Genomic DNA, 19,549 nt, shown 5'->3' on the forward strand with positions numbered 1-19,549 from the left:
GTCAGGCAGCATCTGTGGAGATTGGACGACTCTGGATTGCTTTCTCTGGAGCATCAGAGACAGAGGAGAGACCTGATAGAAGTATCTGAAGCGGAGGAAGGAACTGCAGATGCTGGTTTAAACAGAACATAGACAGAGAATGCTGGTGTAACTCAGCGGGACGGGCAGCATCTGTGGAGAGAAGGAATGGGCGACATTTCGGGTCCAGACCCTTCTTCAGACTGAAAGTCAGGGGAGAGGGAAACGAGAGATATGAAGAGGTGAAAGAAACAAATGGGTGAAAGGTATGACAGGAACCTATCAAAGCAAGCAACGATGATGAATGCAAGATGGAGCCTTGTGTCAGGTGATCTGTGTGCTGCTCATGCATGCAGTCTGTGGTGTGTTGTGTATTGTCTGTGTGTGTATTGTGTACGGGTGTGTTATTTGAGTGTAGGAAGGAACTGCTGATGCTGGCTTAAACCGAAGGCAGACACAAAATGCTGGAGCAACTCAGCAGGACAGGCAGCATCTCTGGAGAGAAGTAATGGATGACGTTTCGGGTCGAGACCCTGTCATAGTTTGTGTGGTAGGTGTGGTGCATCTATTTATATATGCGTTGTGATCTGTAATTGGCCTGGAGCATTCTGGTCAGACTGAAGAAGGGTCTTGACCCAAAACGTCACCCATTCCTTCTCTCCGGAAATGCTGCTTATCCCGCTGAGCTTCTGCAGCATTTTGTGTCTATCTCAAGTATAGACCAGCATCTGCAGTTCCTTCCTAAACTGTTGGAAAGAAGGTTGGATGTGGGGGGAAAGACTATGGGGCACAATCCTAGATGCGGAGAGCAATGGTCCTGCATTGTGCTTCTTCCTCCCTGTTATCAATTACAAATCACAATCACAATCACAGTCACTGTCACAGTCACGATCACAATCACAATCACAGTCACTGTCACAGTCACAGTCACAGTCACAATCACAAATCACAAATCACAAATCGCAATCACAGTCACGATCACAAATCACAAACAATCCCAATCACAATCACAAATCACAATCACAGTCAGTCACAATCACAAATCACAATCACAAATCACAATCACAGTCACGATCACAAATCACAATCACAATTCACAAATCATAAACACAATCACAATTACAAATTACAATCACAAATCACAATCACAAATCACAATCCCAGTCACGATCACAAATGACAATCACAATCACAAATCACAATCACAATCACAATTCACAATCACAGTCACAATCACAAATCACAATCACAAATCACAAATCACAAATCACAATCACAATCAGTTACAAATCACAATCACAATCACAATCACAAATCACAATCACAAATCACAATCACAAATCACATTTCACAACACAATCATAATCACAAATCATAATCACTAATCACAAATCACAATCACAAATCACAACCTCAATCACAAATCACAAATCACAATCACAATCACAATCACAATCACAATCATACATTATTAGCCTGCAACATACGAGGAATTTCATTTGCCAAGACAGTCATACAAATAAAAAGCAACGGAACACACATCTCAGGCATCTAAATGGTCCTTCCATAAGCTAGTGTACTTGACATCGCCGATCTACTGGACTCTGACAACTTCTATTTATTTTCCAGACACACGTTATTTACCTGTGAACGAGGAGAATGGCACAGTCCCAGTTACTATGAGATTGCACTCGGAATGGTCAGCTTTTATACGGATTTTGACCTTTGAAATTGTGCGCACTTTCCAATTTCTTATCATCAATAACAAGGCGTTCTCAAAACATCAATACACAACTGCAATAACACTAATAGAGGTAAACCTACATGCTATTTAATCCTTTATTTAATTTTCAATGTTAAGAACCTTGTGTGTGTCAAGGAGCACCCATGCCAAAATATTGGGGTACGTCATTGAAAATTAATGAGCGTCAATGAATTCCTAAAGGGCCTGTCCCACTTTTTCGGCGACTGCCGGCATCCGTCATAGTCGCAGCAGGTCGTCGAAAATGTTAAACACGTTGAAAATCCAGCGGCGACCAGAACAAGGTACGACTCTTTGGGCGACTACTCACGACCATACAGGCTTCACCCCGCGACATGTCGCCTGTACGGTCGTGAGTCGTCTCCTCAGTCGCCCAAAGAGTCGTAGCGTCTTTCTGGTCTTCGCTGGATTTTCAACATGTTGAACATTTTCGGCGACCTGCAACGACCTATGACGGGTGCCGGCAGTCGCTGAAAAAGTTGCGTAAGTGGGACAGGCCAATAAAGGTTGTTGTGCTATACAGCTATCCGAACCTTTGTCATACTGCAGCTTCCACATACTGTCTGATTCACCTCTACCCCATTGCGGACATTGGACTTTGTCTGTGGGACTGATGCGCTACAATGCTGAGAACTATATTCTGCACTCTGTATCTTCCCCTTTGCTCCACCTAGTGTACTTGCGTTTGACTTGAACGCATTTATGTATTGTATCATGTGACTTCATTGGATAGTGTGCAGAACAAAACTTTTCACTCTACACGTGACAATAATTAACCTGAATCTCAATAGAATTATTAGAGGCATGGACGGAGTAAACAGGTGGAAATATCACAGACTAGCGGGCATAGCTTTAAGGTGAGAGGGGCAACGTTTAAAGGAGAGTTTTCTTTACACAGAGGGTGGTGGGTGCCTGGAACGCGCTGCCTGGGGTGGTGGTGGAGGCAGAATCGATAGTGGCTTTTTAGAAGCTTTTGGATAGGCACATGGATAGGTTGGGAAGGGAGGGATATGGATCGCGTGCAGGCATAGGAGATCAGTTTAACTTGGTATTATGCTGAAGAAACTCAGCGGGTGCAGCAGCATCTATGGAGCGAATGAAATAGGCAACGTTTCGGGCCGAAACCCTTCTTCAGACTGGTTTCAGCCCGAAACGTTGCCTGTTCAGTCTGAACTGGGTTTCGGCCCGAAACATTGCCTATTTCCTTCGTTCCATAGATGCTGCTGCACCCGCTGAGTTTCTCCAGCATTTTTGTCTACCTTCGATTTTCCAGCATCTGCAGTTCTTTCTTAAATATCTTGGTATCATGGACACAGTGGAGGCGGGTTCTCTGGATACTTTCAAGAGAGAGCTAGATAGGGCTCTTAAAGATAGCGGAGTCAGGGGATATGGGGAGAAGGCAGGAACGGGGTACTGAGTGGGGATGATCAGCCATGATCACATTGATTGGCGGTGCTGGATCGAAGGGCCAAATGGCCTACTCCTGCACCTATTGTCTATTGTCTGCTGTTAAAGGGTCTATTCATTGAGTTACCATTCTATTTACTGCTAACTGGGTTTAATAAGGTTTTAGGAAGTAACTTTTACAATCTCTTAAATTGTGCACTTAAATTGTGACCATTTCCACAAGCTAAATCTTCATTGTTCGATGGAATGTACGTGGCATGATGCCTAATGTTATTCTGTGGCAGTCTGGTGGAAGATTTCTTCTGGACAAAAACGAAGTGGTTAAAGAATGTAACAATATTTTTGTCAAGTGATATCAGAATCAAGTTAAACGGCAAATCATTAGAAGGAATTTTTATCTGAAGAATTTGAATTAATTTCCAAGAATGAATACAGAATAGTTACGTTGGGCGTCACGGTGGCGCAGCGGTAGAGTTGCTGCCTCACAGCGCCGGTTTCCATCCCGACTACGGGTGCTGCCTCTGCGGAGTTTGTACATTCTCCCCGTGATCTGCGTGGGTTTTCCCCCAGATCTTCGGTTTCCTCCCACACTCCAAAGACGTGCAGGTTTGCAGGTTAATTGGCTTGGAATAAGTGTAAATTATCCCGAGTGTGTGTAGGATAGATGTTCATGAAAGAACTGCAGATGCTGGAAAATCGAAGGTGGACAAAAATGCTGGAGAAACTCAGCGGGTGAGGCAGCATCTATGGAGCAAGGGAAATAGGCAATATTTCGGATCGAAACACTTCTTCAGTGTTAGTGTGGGGGGAGATCGCTGGTCGGCGGGGGGAGGGGGGTGGAGGGGGGGGGGGAAGGGCCTGTTTCTGTACTGTATCTCAAAACTAGACTTGGCACAGTCACTGAAACTTCTGTCCATGAAAAAAACGCGTTGAATCTATGTGAAAATACAAGTGGCTTATCCTTGTGATATAAGGACAGGCTCTCAAGGGTCCCTCAAATAAATCCAAATATACAAACAACAGAATAGAGCAAAGATAGACACAAAATGCTGGAGTACCCAAAGTGCGAGCCGTACTGTACAATTCTCAGAGATACAGTGGAGCAGCGGTAGAGTTGCTGGCTCACAGCGCCAGAGACCCGGGTTCAATCCCGACTACGGGCGCTGTCTGTACGGAGTTTGTACGTTCTCCCCGTGACCAAGTGGGTTTTCTCCGGGTGCTCCGGTTTCCTCCCACGCTCCAAAGACCTACAGGTTTGTAGGTTAATTTGCTTCAGTTAAAAATTGTAAATTGTCCCTAGTGTGTGTAGGATAGTGTTAGTGTGCGGGAAGATCGCTGGTCGGCGCGGACCCGGTGGGCCGAAGGGCCTGTTTCCGCGCTGCATCTCTAAACTAAACTAAATAAAAACTGAGCGAGCTCTAATTTAAAGAAATATTCAAGCTAGTGAACGGAACAGCAGTCAAAGATTATTCACTCATTTGGAAAATAAGCAAATACACACACAGCATGTTCTCCTAGTATTGAAATATATGTAGACAAAGCTGCCAAGAAATTCATCTCCTTGGATCATGTGTTGTTTTACATAACACCATCAACATATTATACTCTGCTCCAGGAGAACCATTAATGTCAAGGGAAAGCATGCAATGTACTGACATTATTTTTCAAGTGTGTTTTGGGCAATTGCTTATTATGCTTAACAAGATTATTGCGCTCACTTCAAACTAGTTTTCAAGTCTTTCGTTGTCAGAGTGAGGCCAAATGCAAAATAGAGTAACAACATCTCATATTTTGCTTGGGCAGCTTACGCCCCAGTGGTATGAATATTGATTTCTCTAACTTGACGTAGCCCTTTCATCCCCTCTCTCTCCACCTCTCCCCCACACAAGTCGTACCGGCTTCAAAGCCGTCTTGTTGAGTCTCATTGTCTGTAAAGAGCCTGTCCCACTTGGCCATCATTTGCGTGTCATTTACGCGACCTTCAAAAATGTGGTGGTCGCGTTGTGACGCACGGGTAGTGTGTGGGTAGCGCGGGACGGGCGCATGGAGAGGCGTGGAGGAGTGTGGAGCTGCGCGCGGTATCGCGCGGCGCTCCAGGATTTCGTGCTGCACGACATCTTCGCGCGCCACTGGCGTGGCGTATCGCTTACGCACGCGGACGTACCGCGGTCGCATGCTGACGTCCTGACCTCGTACGTGTACTGCGTGGTGACGCATGATTACGTTACCGTGCGTAACCATGCGCCGCCGCGGGCCGCCCATACGCAGATGGCCACAATGAGAAAATAATTACGCCGTAAGCATCAATGCTTTCAGAGTAATGCCTTCAGAGTAACACCTTAATAAGTATTTTTGAAACATCCTAAGTTAAGTTTCATAAGTTAACATCCAGGTAAGGATTGCAGATTTTATATCCGAAAAGAACACTAGTAACCAAATTAGTTTTTTTTAAATAACCACCAACAATTTTACTAACACCATTTTTTTTTTAAATTGCTAACTAATTCTTAAGCTGGGTTCAAACCCTCAAACTGCTATCTATCTTTCTTATATTACTAAAAGTCTGATCTTGACCGCTTTTGGCTCGCTGTGGTGTGATTTCCGAAAGAACGCCGCCACCTTTCGGCCGTCATTTTTGGCCACCTCGCTCAGAGCTCCCGTCTGCCTTCCGGGACCAGAGGATGTTTCCAATCGATGAAAAATCAGAGATATATTAATGTTTTAAAAAATTCCCCATTCTCTCTGCTGCCCCCGCTGGCGGCAGGGGAGAGGGACTATAAAATCCGGAAGTATAGTTCCTCACTCAGTCTCTTCCAGACCCAGGAAGTGAGAGGGTCACGGCTCTCTGAGCTGCGAATAACACTGAACGCACGTCTACTCCACGGTGAGTCCCCTCGATGCGGCTGTAAAGTGGCTGCTGCCCAATTGTTTGCCTCGCCTTTTTAACAAGTTTGTGTTCACAAAATTAATTTTGGTTGTCGGGTGGCTGCAGCCAAATTGTTTGCCTTGGCTTGGCTTTTAAAATCGTTGCAACAGTTGGCTGCCAGCCCAAGAATCCATTTGGCCTACAATGTCTATACTAGCCCTCTGGAAACCAGTACCTTCGGCCCAGAACACCCATACTAGCGCAACAGAAAGCTCCCCTCTCCACTGGCGAGCAATGTTGGAATTGCTGGAGAGGTGGAATATTGCGTTGGTGACCAGCCCTCCCGTGTGATGCTGGGACCCAACTCGTTTTCATCTGGCGCACAGCCTGTTTCCTTTATCATCGGTACTTTGTTGCATTCCTTTCATCCATTTGTTCTATATATATATGACGATACTGTATAGTATATGAGGGTTTTTTCTTTTCTTTTTTCTTTTATTCTCTCTTGTTTTGTATGGCTTTGTAAATATTTGTTTAGTGTATAAATATAAATAATATGGTGTACGTATAGCTGCTGGTGTACATATGGTATCAAAGGTATCAAAGGTATTTTATTAGTCACATTCACATACACCCAGGTGTAGTGAAGTGAAATGCTTCTTGCCATTTTGCAGCACACAAAAAAAAGAATACAGACATAACACCAATAAGAGTCTTAAACACAAAGAACATCCCCCCACAATGGCTCCCACCATGAGGGAAGGCACAAAGTCCAGTCCCCAACCCCAGTTCACCCATAGTCGGGCCCATTGAGGCCTCCACAGTTGCCTCTACGGAGGCCCGATGTTCCAGGCCGTTCTCGCCGGTTGATGTTGCTCCGGCGTCGGGAGAGTCCTCCCAGTGGCCTGGGAACCCTGGAACGGCCGCTTCCGCACTGGAGGCCGCGGCTTCCGAAGCCAACAAGGCCGCGCCGGTTGGAGCTCCACAACTGGCGATCTCATCTGTAAAGTTCAGCGCCGCCGCCCGCAGCTGGTCGCTCCACAGTCCCGCAGCTCCGCGATGTTTTCCCCAGCGATCCTCAGCTCACCGGAGCTCCAGCGCGGCGACCCGGGCAAGGCATCGCCCGCTCCGCGATAGCGCTCCAGCGCTGTGCCGCCGCCGAAGCCGAGGTTCTGGGCGGTCCCCGACAGGAAACGCCGCTCCAGGCCCGCTGGTAGGCCGCAAGGACGGGTGTACATATAGCTGCTGGTGTACATATGGTGTACATATTGCTGCTAAATTTGTATAAGATAATTATAGCAGCTGAATAAGTGGTGGGAATTAATAAGCTTTGGCTTCTTCCTGCTCCTTTTCGAACACATACAATTTCATTTATTTATAGATATTGCGTATGACACTATACATATTCTTGTTTTGTTTTTTTTGTATGCTGTTTCACACTTGCTTTTTATTCTTTTATTCTGTTCGAAATAAAGAATAAAATAAAATAAAATAAAATAAAATATATTTCTACATCACCATCTATATCTCTGGTTTCCCGCTCCCCTGACTCTCAGTCTGAAGAAGGGTCTCGAATGGGGTGCTGATTGTGGATGATCAGCCATGATCACATTGAATGGCGGTGCTGGCTCGAAGGGCCGAATGGCCTACTCCTGCACCTATTGTCTATTGTCTATTGACACGAAACGTCACCCATTCCTGTTCTCCAGAGATGCTGCCTGACCCGTTGAATTCCTCCATCTTTTTATGTCTATCTGCGATTTAAACCAGCATCTGCAATTCCTTCCTGTACATAGTTTTATTGTCTAATTGGTAAGCATAATGTGTAGTGCAAAGTAATTTGAAATGGGTGCATGCAAGCAATCACATCGTCTGCTTCTGAATGTAGCTAGAACATGTTCAGGAGCCTCAAACTATTTACACATCAAAATAGTTCATGTAATCATCCCGTCCTTAGAATATAGAACATAAAACAGTGGGAAGGAGTGTGTAGGAATGTACTTCAGATGCTGGTTTAAGGGCCTGTACCACTTGGCCATTTTTTCACGGACTGCCAAGCGTCATATCAGTGTCGCCAAAAGATTTAGAACATTTCAAAATCCAGCGTCGACAAAAAAAATGTTGCGACACTTTAAAAACCACCGTGGGTCAATAGGTCACCACGCCGCGTCACGCCGTGAATGTTTCGGTGACCTGATACGTCAGTCAATGATGCCGGCAGTCGCCGAAAAAATCGCCAAGTGAGACAGGCCCTTTAGACGAGCATCCGAAGGACATTCTTACACAAAACTGAAGGTAGACACAAAGAACGGCAGGTCCAGTAGATACTAGAGTAGAGAGAGTGGTGGAGGCCCGGGACAGTGAGGTCAGTGTGGGGAAAGGAACTGCAGATGCCGGTTTACATCGAAGGTAGACGCAAAATGCTGGAGTAACTCAGCGGGTCAGGCAGCATCTCCGGAGAGAAGGAATGGGTTAGAACTGCAGATGCGTGGTTTAAACTGAAGATAGATACAAAAAGTTGGAGTAACTCAACGGGTCAGACCGTTGATCTTGAGGGTGCGGAAGGTAACCATTCCCCTGGTCCTTCTTACAGGCCCTTTTGTCCAGCATCCCTCCACCCTCGACCCCGGTTCCCATTCTCGGGGTGAGCGGGAGATGAGCCTCAGACCTACTCCAGAACGGTGCTTCCACTAGCTAGGGTACTGTCTGATTCACCTCTACTCCATTGCGGACATTGTCTGTGGAACTGATGCGCTACAATGCTGAGAACTATATTCTGCACTCTGTATCTTCCCCTTTGTTCTATCTATTGGACCTGGTCTATTATCTAATTTGATTGGGAGGCATGCAAAACATTGCATTTTGGTAGACTTTGTATGTGAGTTACAGTGTGGAAACAGGCCCTTCGGCCCACTGAGTCTGCACTGACCGATGATCCTAGCACAGTAGCACTATCCTACATACATAGAAACATAGAAAATAGGTGCAAGATACTAACAAACCCCACAATTAAAATGTGGATTACAGAAATGACCGAGACCTTACATTTGGAAAAATTAGATTTGTCTTAATTGACAAACCAGAACTATTTTTCAAAAAATATGGTCTCCATTTATTGAATTTAAAAAAAAAGTAAATTGGATTAACACAAAATTAAAGTCACAACTTGAGTTTAGGGTTGGATGAACAACTATACTCAACATCTCCCGGATCTATCTCCACAATTTTTATATTTGTAATCTCCTTTCTTTCTTGCTCCCCTTTCCTTTCTATTAGCTTACAGTTTCTCTTAACTCTTTCTTTCTCTATTTATTTTCTTTAAAAAATTGAAGTTATGTAAGAACTCTGTAACCAGTTCGTCGTTTATTATCATTTGTACATATGCTTTCCATAAAAAAATAATTTATGAAAAAAATAAAATATGTGCAGGAAGAGGCCATTCAGCCCTTCGAGCCAGCACCGCCATTCATGGTGATATAGGACAATTAAATTCTTGCTTTGCTTCAGCACACAGAACATAGTAGGCATTTACTACAAAACAGATCAGTGTGTCCATATACCATGATATAAATATATACACACATGAATAAATAAAGTGCAAATAACAGAAAATGGTTATTAATAATCAGAGTTTTGTCCGAGCCAGGTTTAATAGCCTGATGGCTGTGGGGAAGTAGCTATTCCTGAACCTGGTTGTTGCAGTCTTCAGGCTCCTGTACTTTCTACCTGAAGGTAGCAGGGAGATGAGAGTGTGGCCAGTATGGTGTGGGTCTTTGATGATGCTGCCAGCCTTTTTGAGGCAACGACTGCGATAGATTCCCTCGATGGAAGGAAGGTCAGAGCCGATGATGGCTGATCATCCCCTATCAATAACCCATGCCTGCCTTCTCCCCATATCCCTTGATTCCACTAGCCCCATGAGCTCTATCTAACTCAAGAGATCCATACAGTGATTTGGTCTCCACTGCCCTCTGTGGCAGGGAATTCCACAAATTCACAACTTTCTGGGTGAAGAAGTTTTTTCTCACCTCAGTCTTAAATGGCCTCCCCTTTATTCTGAGACTGTGGCCCCTGGTTCTGGACTCGCCCAACATTGGGAAAATGTTTCCTGCATCTAGCTTGTCCAGTCCTTTTATAATTTTATATGTTTCTATAAAATATCCCCTCATCCTTCTAAACTCCAGTGAATACAAGCCTGCAACTCCAGTGAAACAAGAATACAAGCATACAGGAGGGACAATTTACATTTATACCGATTAACCTACAAACCTGTACGTCTTTGGAGTGTGGGAGGAAACCGGAGCACCCGCAGAAAACCCACGTGGTCACAGGGAGAACGTACAAACTCCATACAGACAGCACCCGCAGTCGGGATGGAACCGGGGTCTCTGAACAGCCGCAACTCCACCGCTGCGCCACCTTACCGCTCCCCTAAACTTTGGGAATTTGGTGTTCATCCAATTGGGTTGTAAGCTACCCAAGTGGAATAGCGTCATAGAATGAAGCAGCGTGGAAAGAGGCCCTCCGGCCCAACTTGCACACATAGACCAACACGTCACAGCTACACTAGTCCCACCTGTCTGTGTCTGGTCCATATCCCTCCAAACCTGTCCTATCCATGTACCTGTCTTAACCGTTGCAATAGTCCCAGCCTCAACTACCTCCTCTGGCAACTTGTTCCACACACCCACCATAGGAATTTCCTTTTAATTCTAAACGTTAATGTTAAAAAGTTTTCTCTCACAATTGTTTATAATGATCAAAACTCTTTTAGTGTAGTAAAAGTAATAATTACTGTGTTATTAATTATAACTATATATATAAATGTTTTCTAATATTTATAATAATTTTAGTTAAAAAATGTAAAAGCAATAATAACATATTTTATTAGTAATTATAATTAAAACAATTATAACTTGTTTTCTGATATTTAAAAATATAAAAAGATAGGGTGTATACAGAAATTAGAAATTCTCCAATTTCAGGTAGTCCCTGTTTTCTCCCTCCTTCCCCTCCCCTTCCCAGATCTCCCACAGCCCACTGTCTCCGCCTCTTCCTTTCTGCTTCCCTCCCCCCCACCCCCACATCAGTCTGACAGTCTTAAATATAGCCAATGAACTGGCCTCAACTACCCTCTGTGGCAGAGAGTTCCAGAGATTCACCACTCTCTGTGTGAAAAAAGTTTTTCTCATCTCGGTTTTAAAGGATTTCCCCCTTATCCTTAAGCTGTGACCCCTTGTCCTGGACTTCCCCAACATCGGGAACAATCTTCCTGCATCTAGCCTGTCCAACCCCTTAAGAATTTTGTAAGTTTCTATAAGATCCCCTCTCAATCTCCTAAATTCTAGAGAGTATAAACCAAATCTATCCAGTCTTTCTTCATAGGACAGTCCTGACATCCCAGGAATCAGTCTGGTGAACCTTCCCTGCACTCCCTCTATGGCAATAATGTCCTTCCTCAGATTTGGAGACCAAAACTGTACGCAATACTCCAGGTGTGGTCTCACCAAGACCCTGTACAACTGCAGTAGAACCTCCCTGCTCCTATACTCAAATCCTTTTGCTATGAAAGCTAACGCAGTCTACTTAACCATCATCATTCATTTAACGCCAACTACTGCGGACTACACTCCACTACTATCCTCATTCTTCTCTACTTTCTCTTTTCTCTTTTTCTATTACTGGTTAAAGTTTTTTTTTTAAAGTTGTACACAAAATGTATTATGTTGCTTATCGTGATTAAGATGTATGTACGACGCTTCTAATAAAAATGAATAAATAAATAAATAACTAAATAAATGAATAAAGAGATACAGCACGGAAACAGGCCCTTCGGCCCACCGAGTACGCACCGACCAGCGATCCCCATAAATTAAAACTATCCTACACGCAGGAGGGACAATTTACATTTACACCAAGCCAATTAACCTTCAAACCTGACACACTAGAGGCAGGAAACATGTTCCCGATGTTGGGGGAGTCCAGAACCAGGGGCCACAGTTTAAGAATAAGGAGTAATCCATTTAGAAAGGAGATGAGGAAACACTTTTTCACACAGAGTGAATCTGTGGAATTCTCTGCCTCAGAGGGAGTGGAGGCCGGTTCTCTGGATGCTTTCAAGAGAGTTAGATAGAGCTCTTAAAGATAGCAGAGTCAGGGGATATGGGGAGAAAGCAGGAACGGGGTACTGATTGGGGATGATCAGCCATGATCACATTGAATCGTACATTGAATCTCGAAGGGCCAAATGGCCTACTCCTGCACCTATTGTCTATTGTCCATTGTCTTCGGAGTGTGGGAGGAAACTGAAGATGTGGGAGAAAATCCACGCAGGTCACGGGGAGATAATCCACGCAGGCCACGGGGAGGCACAGACAGCGCCCGTAGTCACGATGGAACCTGGGTATCTGGCGCCGCAAGGCAGCAACTCTACCGCTGTGCCACCGTGACGCTCTGTCTTAATATATTTTACAACTGCTTCTTGGCGTGAGTGCCTTTCCTGATTAAGTCTTTCTCTTTTATACGGTTGTAGGGCTATGATCTGCACCATATGTGAACACACATGGGAAGAGTAGATAGGACAGCAACCGCTGCCTGGAGCGGAATTAGAACTTAAGTGAAGTGTCAGCTGATTCTGCCTGGTTGATGCCCTGTGTACGTTTAATTATCTCTTTGTCACTTGTAGTTTGTCAACCGACTGGGTTCATAACGCTGCTGACAATAAACATTGGGAGAACAGTGATATAGACCATGAGCCATGCCTTCAGTCAGAGGGTGGTGAATCTGTGGAATTCATCGCCACAGACGCCTGCGGAGGCCAAGCCAAGGCAGGGATAGATAGATTCTTGATTAGTACGGGTGTGTCAGGAGGTTATGGGAAGAAGGCAGGAGAATGGGTTTGTGTGGGAAAGATAGATCAGCCATGATTAAATGGCGGGGTAGACTGGATGGGCCGAATGGCCAAATTCTGCTTTGAGTATAGGAGCAAGGAGGTCCTATTGCAGTTGTACAGGGCCCTAGTGAGACCACACCTGGAGTATTGTGTGCAGTTTTTGTCTCCTTATTTGAGGAAGGGCATCCTTGCTATTGAGGGAGTGCAGCGTAGGTTCACCAGGTTAATCCCCGGGATGGCGGGACTGTCATATGATGAAAGAATAGATCGACTGGGCTTGTATTCACTGGAATTTAGAAGGATGAGAGGGTATCTTATCGAAACATATAAAATTCTTAAGTGATTGGACAGGCTAGATGCAGGAAACATGTTCCCGATGTTGGGGGAGTCCAGAAGCAGGGGTCACAGTTTAAGAATAATGCCGCTGTCCCAGTTAGGCAATTTTTTTTAGGCGACTACAGGCGAATAATCTGTTGCCACATGGTCGCCGGGGTGTCGCCTGTATGGTCGTGAGTCGTCTCCTCAGTCGCCCAAAGAGTCGTTGCGTCTTTCTGGTCGCCGCTAGATTTTGAAATGTTCAAAATGTTTCGGCGACAGTGGGTTTGACGCCAATGAGCGTAGCTTGACTTCTCCTGACGTAGGTGCTGTCGTAGGCTGTTGCCGGTGCTGACTTCAGTGAATTCCATTGGCGACTGATAACGTCAACCGGCGACAGGTACAGATGAATTGACTTACCTTGTCGTAGCTTGTCGCGGATGGACGTAGGTTGTCGTAGGTGTGGTCGTAGGTGGACGTCCTAACAGGTCGCCTGTTGCCGGCAGCTTGCCGTAGCTTGACGTCGACTAGGTGGTAGGTTGTTGTAGACATTGTCGTGGGGGGGTGCCAATCGCCGTTTTTTTAGCGACCTGCTACAACTGTGACAGTCACCGAACAAATCTCCTAAATCAGACAGGCCCATAAGGAGGAGGCCATTTAGGACTGAGATGATGAAAAGCTTTTTCACCCAGAGATTTGTGAATCTGTGGAATTCTCTGCCACAGAGGGCAGTGGAGGCCAATTCACTGGATATATTTACGAGCTAATTAGATATAGCTCTGAGGGCTAACAGAATCAAGGGATATGGGGAGAAGGCAGGAACGTGGTACTGATTTTGGATGATCAGCCATGATCATATTGAATGGCGGTCCTGGCTCGAAGGAGCGAATGGCCTACTCCTGCACCTATTTTCTATGTTTCTAGGTTTCTGTGCTCCTATCACTTATGTACTTATATGCTGTGGTTTTGATCCCCTCTCCCCACAATAGACCATTTGAGGGACTTCATGAAGTGAGAGGAAAATGCACCTGGCACAACATCAACCAAATTTCTTCATCAATATCTCTTTTGTTTGTTAGTTAGATAGTTTAGTTTATTGTCACGTGTACCGAGGTACAGTGAAAAGCTTTTGTTGCGTGCTAACCAGTCAGCGGAAAGACAATACATGATTACAATCGAGCCGTCCACAGTGTACAGATAGATACATGATAATGGATTATTGTTTAGTGCAAGAGAAAGTCCAGTGAAGTCCGATTAAAGATAGTCCGAGGGTCTCCAATCAGGTAGATAGTAGTTCAGGACTACTCTCTGGTTGTGGTAGGATGGTTCAGTTGCCTGATAACAGCTGGGAAGAAACTGTCCCTGAATCTGGAGGTGTGCGTTTTCACACTTCTGTACCTCTTGCCTGATGGGAGAGGGGAGAAGAGGGAGTGGCCAGGGTGCGACTGGTCCTTGATGATGCTGCTGGCCTTGCCGAGGCAGCGTGAGTTGTAGATGGAGTACAACTGAGGTTGGTTTGTGTGATGGTCTGGGCTGCATCCACAACTCTTTGGGATTTCTTCTGCTCTTGGCTGGATCTTTTTCAAAACTATGCTGTGATGTATGTCATTCAAGCTTCTATACCAAGCATCACAAAGGGTGGTGGGTGAATGGAACAAGCTGCCGGAGGAGGTATTTAAGAAGGAACTGCAGATGCTGGAAAATCGAAGGTAAACAGAAGTGCTGGAGAAACTCAGCGGGTGCAGCAGCATCTATGGAGCGAATGAAATAGGCAACGATTCGGGCTGAAACCCTTCTTCAGACTAATGTGAGGGGGGGCGGGGGGACGGTTCATGCCACTGGGGTGCAGACTGCCCAAGTGGAATATGAGGCGCTGCTCCTCCAATTTCAGGTGGTGCTCACTCTGGCCATGGAGCAGGCCCTGGACAGAGAGGTCGGGTTTGGAATGGGAGGGGGAGTTGAAGTGCTGAGCCACCGGGTGATCAGGTTGGTCAATGCCAGAGGAGGTAGTTGAGGCAGGGACTATCTCAACGTTTATGAAGCATTTGGACAGGTACATGGATAGGACAGGTGCAGAGGGATATGTGCCAGATGTGGGCAGGTGGGACGAGTGTAGATGGGACATGTTGGTCGGTATGGGCAAGTTCGGCCAAAGGGCCTTGTTTCCACACTGAAATGACTACAACTCAACTCAATGATGGGTGGAAGGAAAATAAGCCACAACGTGATGAGTGCCTGAAAAAAGAACAGCAGAGTAAACGAAAAACAGAGAGAGAATTGTTACGCAACTCCAGAGGAATGGCAAGTTTGAGAGTGAGAGAGGGCTTACCTCATTCAGGACGGTGAATGATAAGGCAGTGACAGCTTCAACTCCCCGTCTGTGAGATTTGCAAAGTCACGGTGGTGCAGCGGTAGAGTTACTGCCTCGCAGCGCCAGAGACCCAGGTTCCATCCTGACTGTACGGAGTTTGTACCTTCTTCCCGTGACCTGCGTGGGTTTTCTCTGGGTGCTCCGCTTTACTCCCACACTCCAAAGATGAGCCAGTTTGTAAGTTAATTGGCTTTGGTAAAATTGTCAATTGTCCCCAGTGTGTGTAGACAATAGACAATAGGTGCAGGAGTAGGCCATTCGGCCCTTCGAGCCAGCACCGCCATTCAATGTGATCATGGCTGATCATCCCCAATCAGTACCCCGTTCCTGCCTTCTCTCCATATCCCTTGACTCCGCTATCTTTAAGAGCCCTACATAGCTCTCTTTTGAAAGTATCCATAGAACCGGCCTCCATCACCCTCTGAGGCAGATAATTCCACAGACTCACAACTCTGTGTGAAAAAGTGTTTCCTCATCTCCGTTCTAAATGTCTTACCCCTTATTCTTAAATTTTGGCCCCTGGTTCTGGACTCCCCGAACATCGGGAACATTTTTCCTACCTCTAGCGTGTCCAAACCCTTAATAATCTTATATGTTTCAATGAGATACCCTCTCATCCTTCTAAATTCCAGAGTGTACAAGCCCAGCCGCTCCTTTCTCTCAACATATGACAGTCCCGCCATCTCGGGAATTAACCTGGTGAACCTACGCTGCACTCCCTCAATAGCAAGAATGTCCTTCCTCAAATTGTGAGACCAAAACTGCACACAATACTCCAGGTGTGGTCTCACTAGGGCACTATACAACTGCAGAAGGACCTCTTTGGTCCTATACTCAACCCCTCTTGTTATGAAGGCCAACATGCCTCCACCAATGTAAAGCACTTAGGCCAACGAGAGTTGTTTTTTAAATGTGCTATAGAAATAAATGTGACTTGGTGACTTGCCATTCGCTTTCTTCACTGATTTTGGATGATGAGACATGATCAAAATGAATGGCGGTGCTGGCTCGAAGGGCTGAATGGCCTACTCCTGCACCTATTATCCATGTTTCTATGTTCTACGTCTATGTTCATCAAAGAAGGCGTTTGCTCGGCAAAGCGTCAATGCTGCCTGCCAGCCCCTGACAGAGTTAAAAGGATGGAGCTGATGGGTGAGGTAGTGAAGGAGAGCGCCCCGTGACTTTATCAGCGTCAGGAATACGACGAGGAGAAGTGAACGACGACTTGCGTCCTGTTCATCATCCCCTGCTCCTGCTGCGACGGTATCAAACAGCCAACTTGCAGCGTTGCATCTGAGGATCCTTCTCTTCTTGACGCCAACTGATCTGGTGTCAGGTTCTCACCCCGTCCAGAAACAGCCTGGTACAATTATCCAACATGAAGAGATATTTCATCGCCAGCTAACCACCTCCTCCCAGACCGCCCGCAGATCCATCCCATCTTGTTGTTTCTCTCCCCCTCGATCTGTCATGATCGGTGCCTGTACCTTCCAGCAGAAGCAACTTAATTAGAAATATGTGCCTCCCAACTCTTCTGCAGAGAAGCCAGCAAGGTGCAAATTGATGCAGGCTATGGGTATACTTCAAAGGAACATGTCTGTCAGCTATCTACGGAGCACCAAGTTAGTTTCAACTTTGTTAAAACCTGTGTATACCTTGCAGTGCACGTCATAATAAATGCGGAGCAATGTTTTCAGTAATATTTGTTCCTTCTGCTGAGAACTAAAACCATTTGATGTTTGTTGATACTGGTAGTTGCAGAAGTCAGTAAGAATTTATTTGAAGATAGACACAAGAAGAAGATGTTTCCACTAGTGGGAGAGTCTCGGACCAGAGGGCGCAGCCTCCAGAATAAAAGGATGTACCTTTAGGATGGAGATGAGGAGGAATTTCATCAGTCAGAGGGTGGTGAAGCTGTGGAATTCTTTGTCACAGAAGGCTGTGGAGGTCAAATCAATGGATATTTTTAAGATAGACTCTTGATTCGTACGGGTGTCAGGGGTTATGGGGAGAAGGGAGGAGAATGGGGTTAGGAGGGAGAGTTAGATCAGCCCTGATTGAAAAGGAATAGGTGACGTTTCGGGTCGAGACCCTTCTTCAGACTGAGAGTCGGGCGAGAGGGAAATGAGAGATTTGGATGATGATATCGAGAGAAAAAGATCAAATGAATGAAGGGAATGTAAAAAAAGTAAGGTTGCTCAAGGAAATGGTGGAGCCCACAATGGTCCCTTGTTGTCTGTGGGCTAGGTGATACAGATAGTGCTGGAATGGGTGGTCACGTCATAGTACGTCAGGGCTGCCTACATACTAGGGGCAATGTCTAAAGGGCCAATTAACTGACAAACCCGCACGTCTTTGGGATGTGGGAGGAAACCAGAGCACCTGGAGAAAACCCACACGGTCACAGGTAGACCGTGCAAATTCCACGCAGACAGTGCCCAAAGTCAGGATTGAACCCGGGTCTCTGACGCTGTGAGGCAGCGACTAACTCTACCAACAAAGCCACTGTACCACTTTACGCCATTCTGCCAGTCAATAATCAATAGACGATAGACATCAACATGGCTGATCATCCCCAATCAGTACCCCGTTCCTGCCTTCTCCCCATATCCCCTGACTCCGCTATCTTTAAGAGCCCTATCTAGCTCTCTCTTGAAAGTATCCAGACAACCTGCCTCCACCGACCACTGAGGCAGAAAATTCCACAGACTCACCACTCTCTGTGAGAAAAAGTGTTTCCTCATCTCCGTTCTAAATGGCTTACTCCATATTCTTAAACTGTGGCCCCTGGTTCTGGACTCCCCCAACATCGGGAGCATGTTTCCTGCCTCTAGCGTGTCCAAACCCTTAACAATCTTATATGTTTCAATAAGACTCCCTCTCATCCTTCTAAACTCCAGAGTATACAAGCCCAGCTGCTCCATTCTCTCAGCATATGACAGTCCCGCCATCCCGGGAATTAACCTTGTGAACCTACGCTGCACTCCGTCATTCCTTCAAGTCGATGTGACACAAAAGAATATTGCTTTTGTTTGCTTGTTTCCATGACCATGATGACTAATGTTTGATGCTCCACATTTTGACGCGGGCAGGTTTCAACATTGATGTTACTTCATGTGAATAAAAATTATTCGCTGAAGTCGCCTGCCTTCAGTATAACTATCCAAAATTCCAATTTTTTAATATACGATCAGTTTTTTAACAAACTGCTGCAAAACAGCCCTACAGTAAGTTTCACTCAGCTCCACTTGAAAGAACAGCTTAGTTTATTTTAGTTTAGTTTAGAGATACAAGGCAGAAACAATAGACAATAGGTGCAGGAGGAGGCCATTCGGCCCTTCAAGACTGCACCGCCACTCAATGTGATCATGGCTGATCATCCACAATCAGTACCCCGTTCCTGCCTTCTCCCCATATCCCCTGACTCCGCTATTTTCAAGAGCTCTCTCTTGAAAGCATCCAGAGAACCGGCCTCTACCACCAGAGAAACAGGCCCTTCGGCCCACCAAGTCCTCGCTGACCAGCGAACCCCGCACACTGACACCATCCTGCACACACACTATAACCATATAACCATATAACCATATAACAATTACAGCACGGAAACAGGCCATCTCGACCCTTCTAGTCCGTGCCGAACACATAATCTCCCCTAGTCCCATATACCTGCGCTCAGACCATAACCCTCCATTCCTTTCCCATCCATATAACTATCCAATTTATTTTTAAATGATAAAAACGAACCTGGCTCCACCACCTTCACTGGAAGCTCATTCCACACAGCTACCACTCTCTGAGTAAAGAAGTTCCCCCTCATGTTACCCCTAAACTTCAGTCCCTTAATTCTCAAGTCATGTCCCCTTGTTTGAATCTTCCCTACTCTCAGTGGGAAAAGCTTTTCCACGTCAACTCTGTCTA

Source organism: Amblyraja radiata, chromosome 3 (genome assembly GCF_010909765.2).
Source record: "Amblyraja radiata isolate CabotCenter1 chromosome 3, sAmbRad1.1.pri, whole genome shotgun sequence".
Lineage (NCBI taxonomy): Eukaryota > Metazoa > Chordata > Chondrichthyes > Rajiformes > Rajidae > Amblyraja > Amblyraja radiata.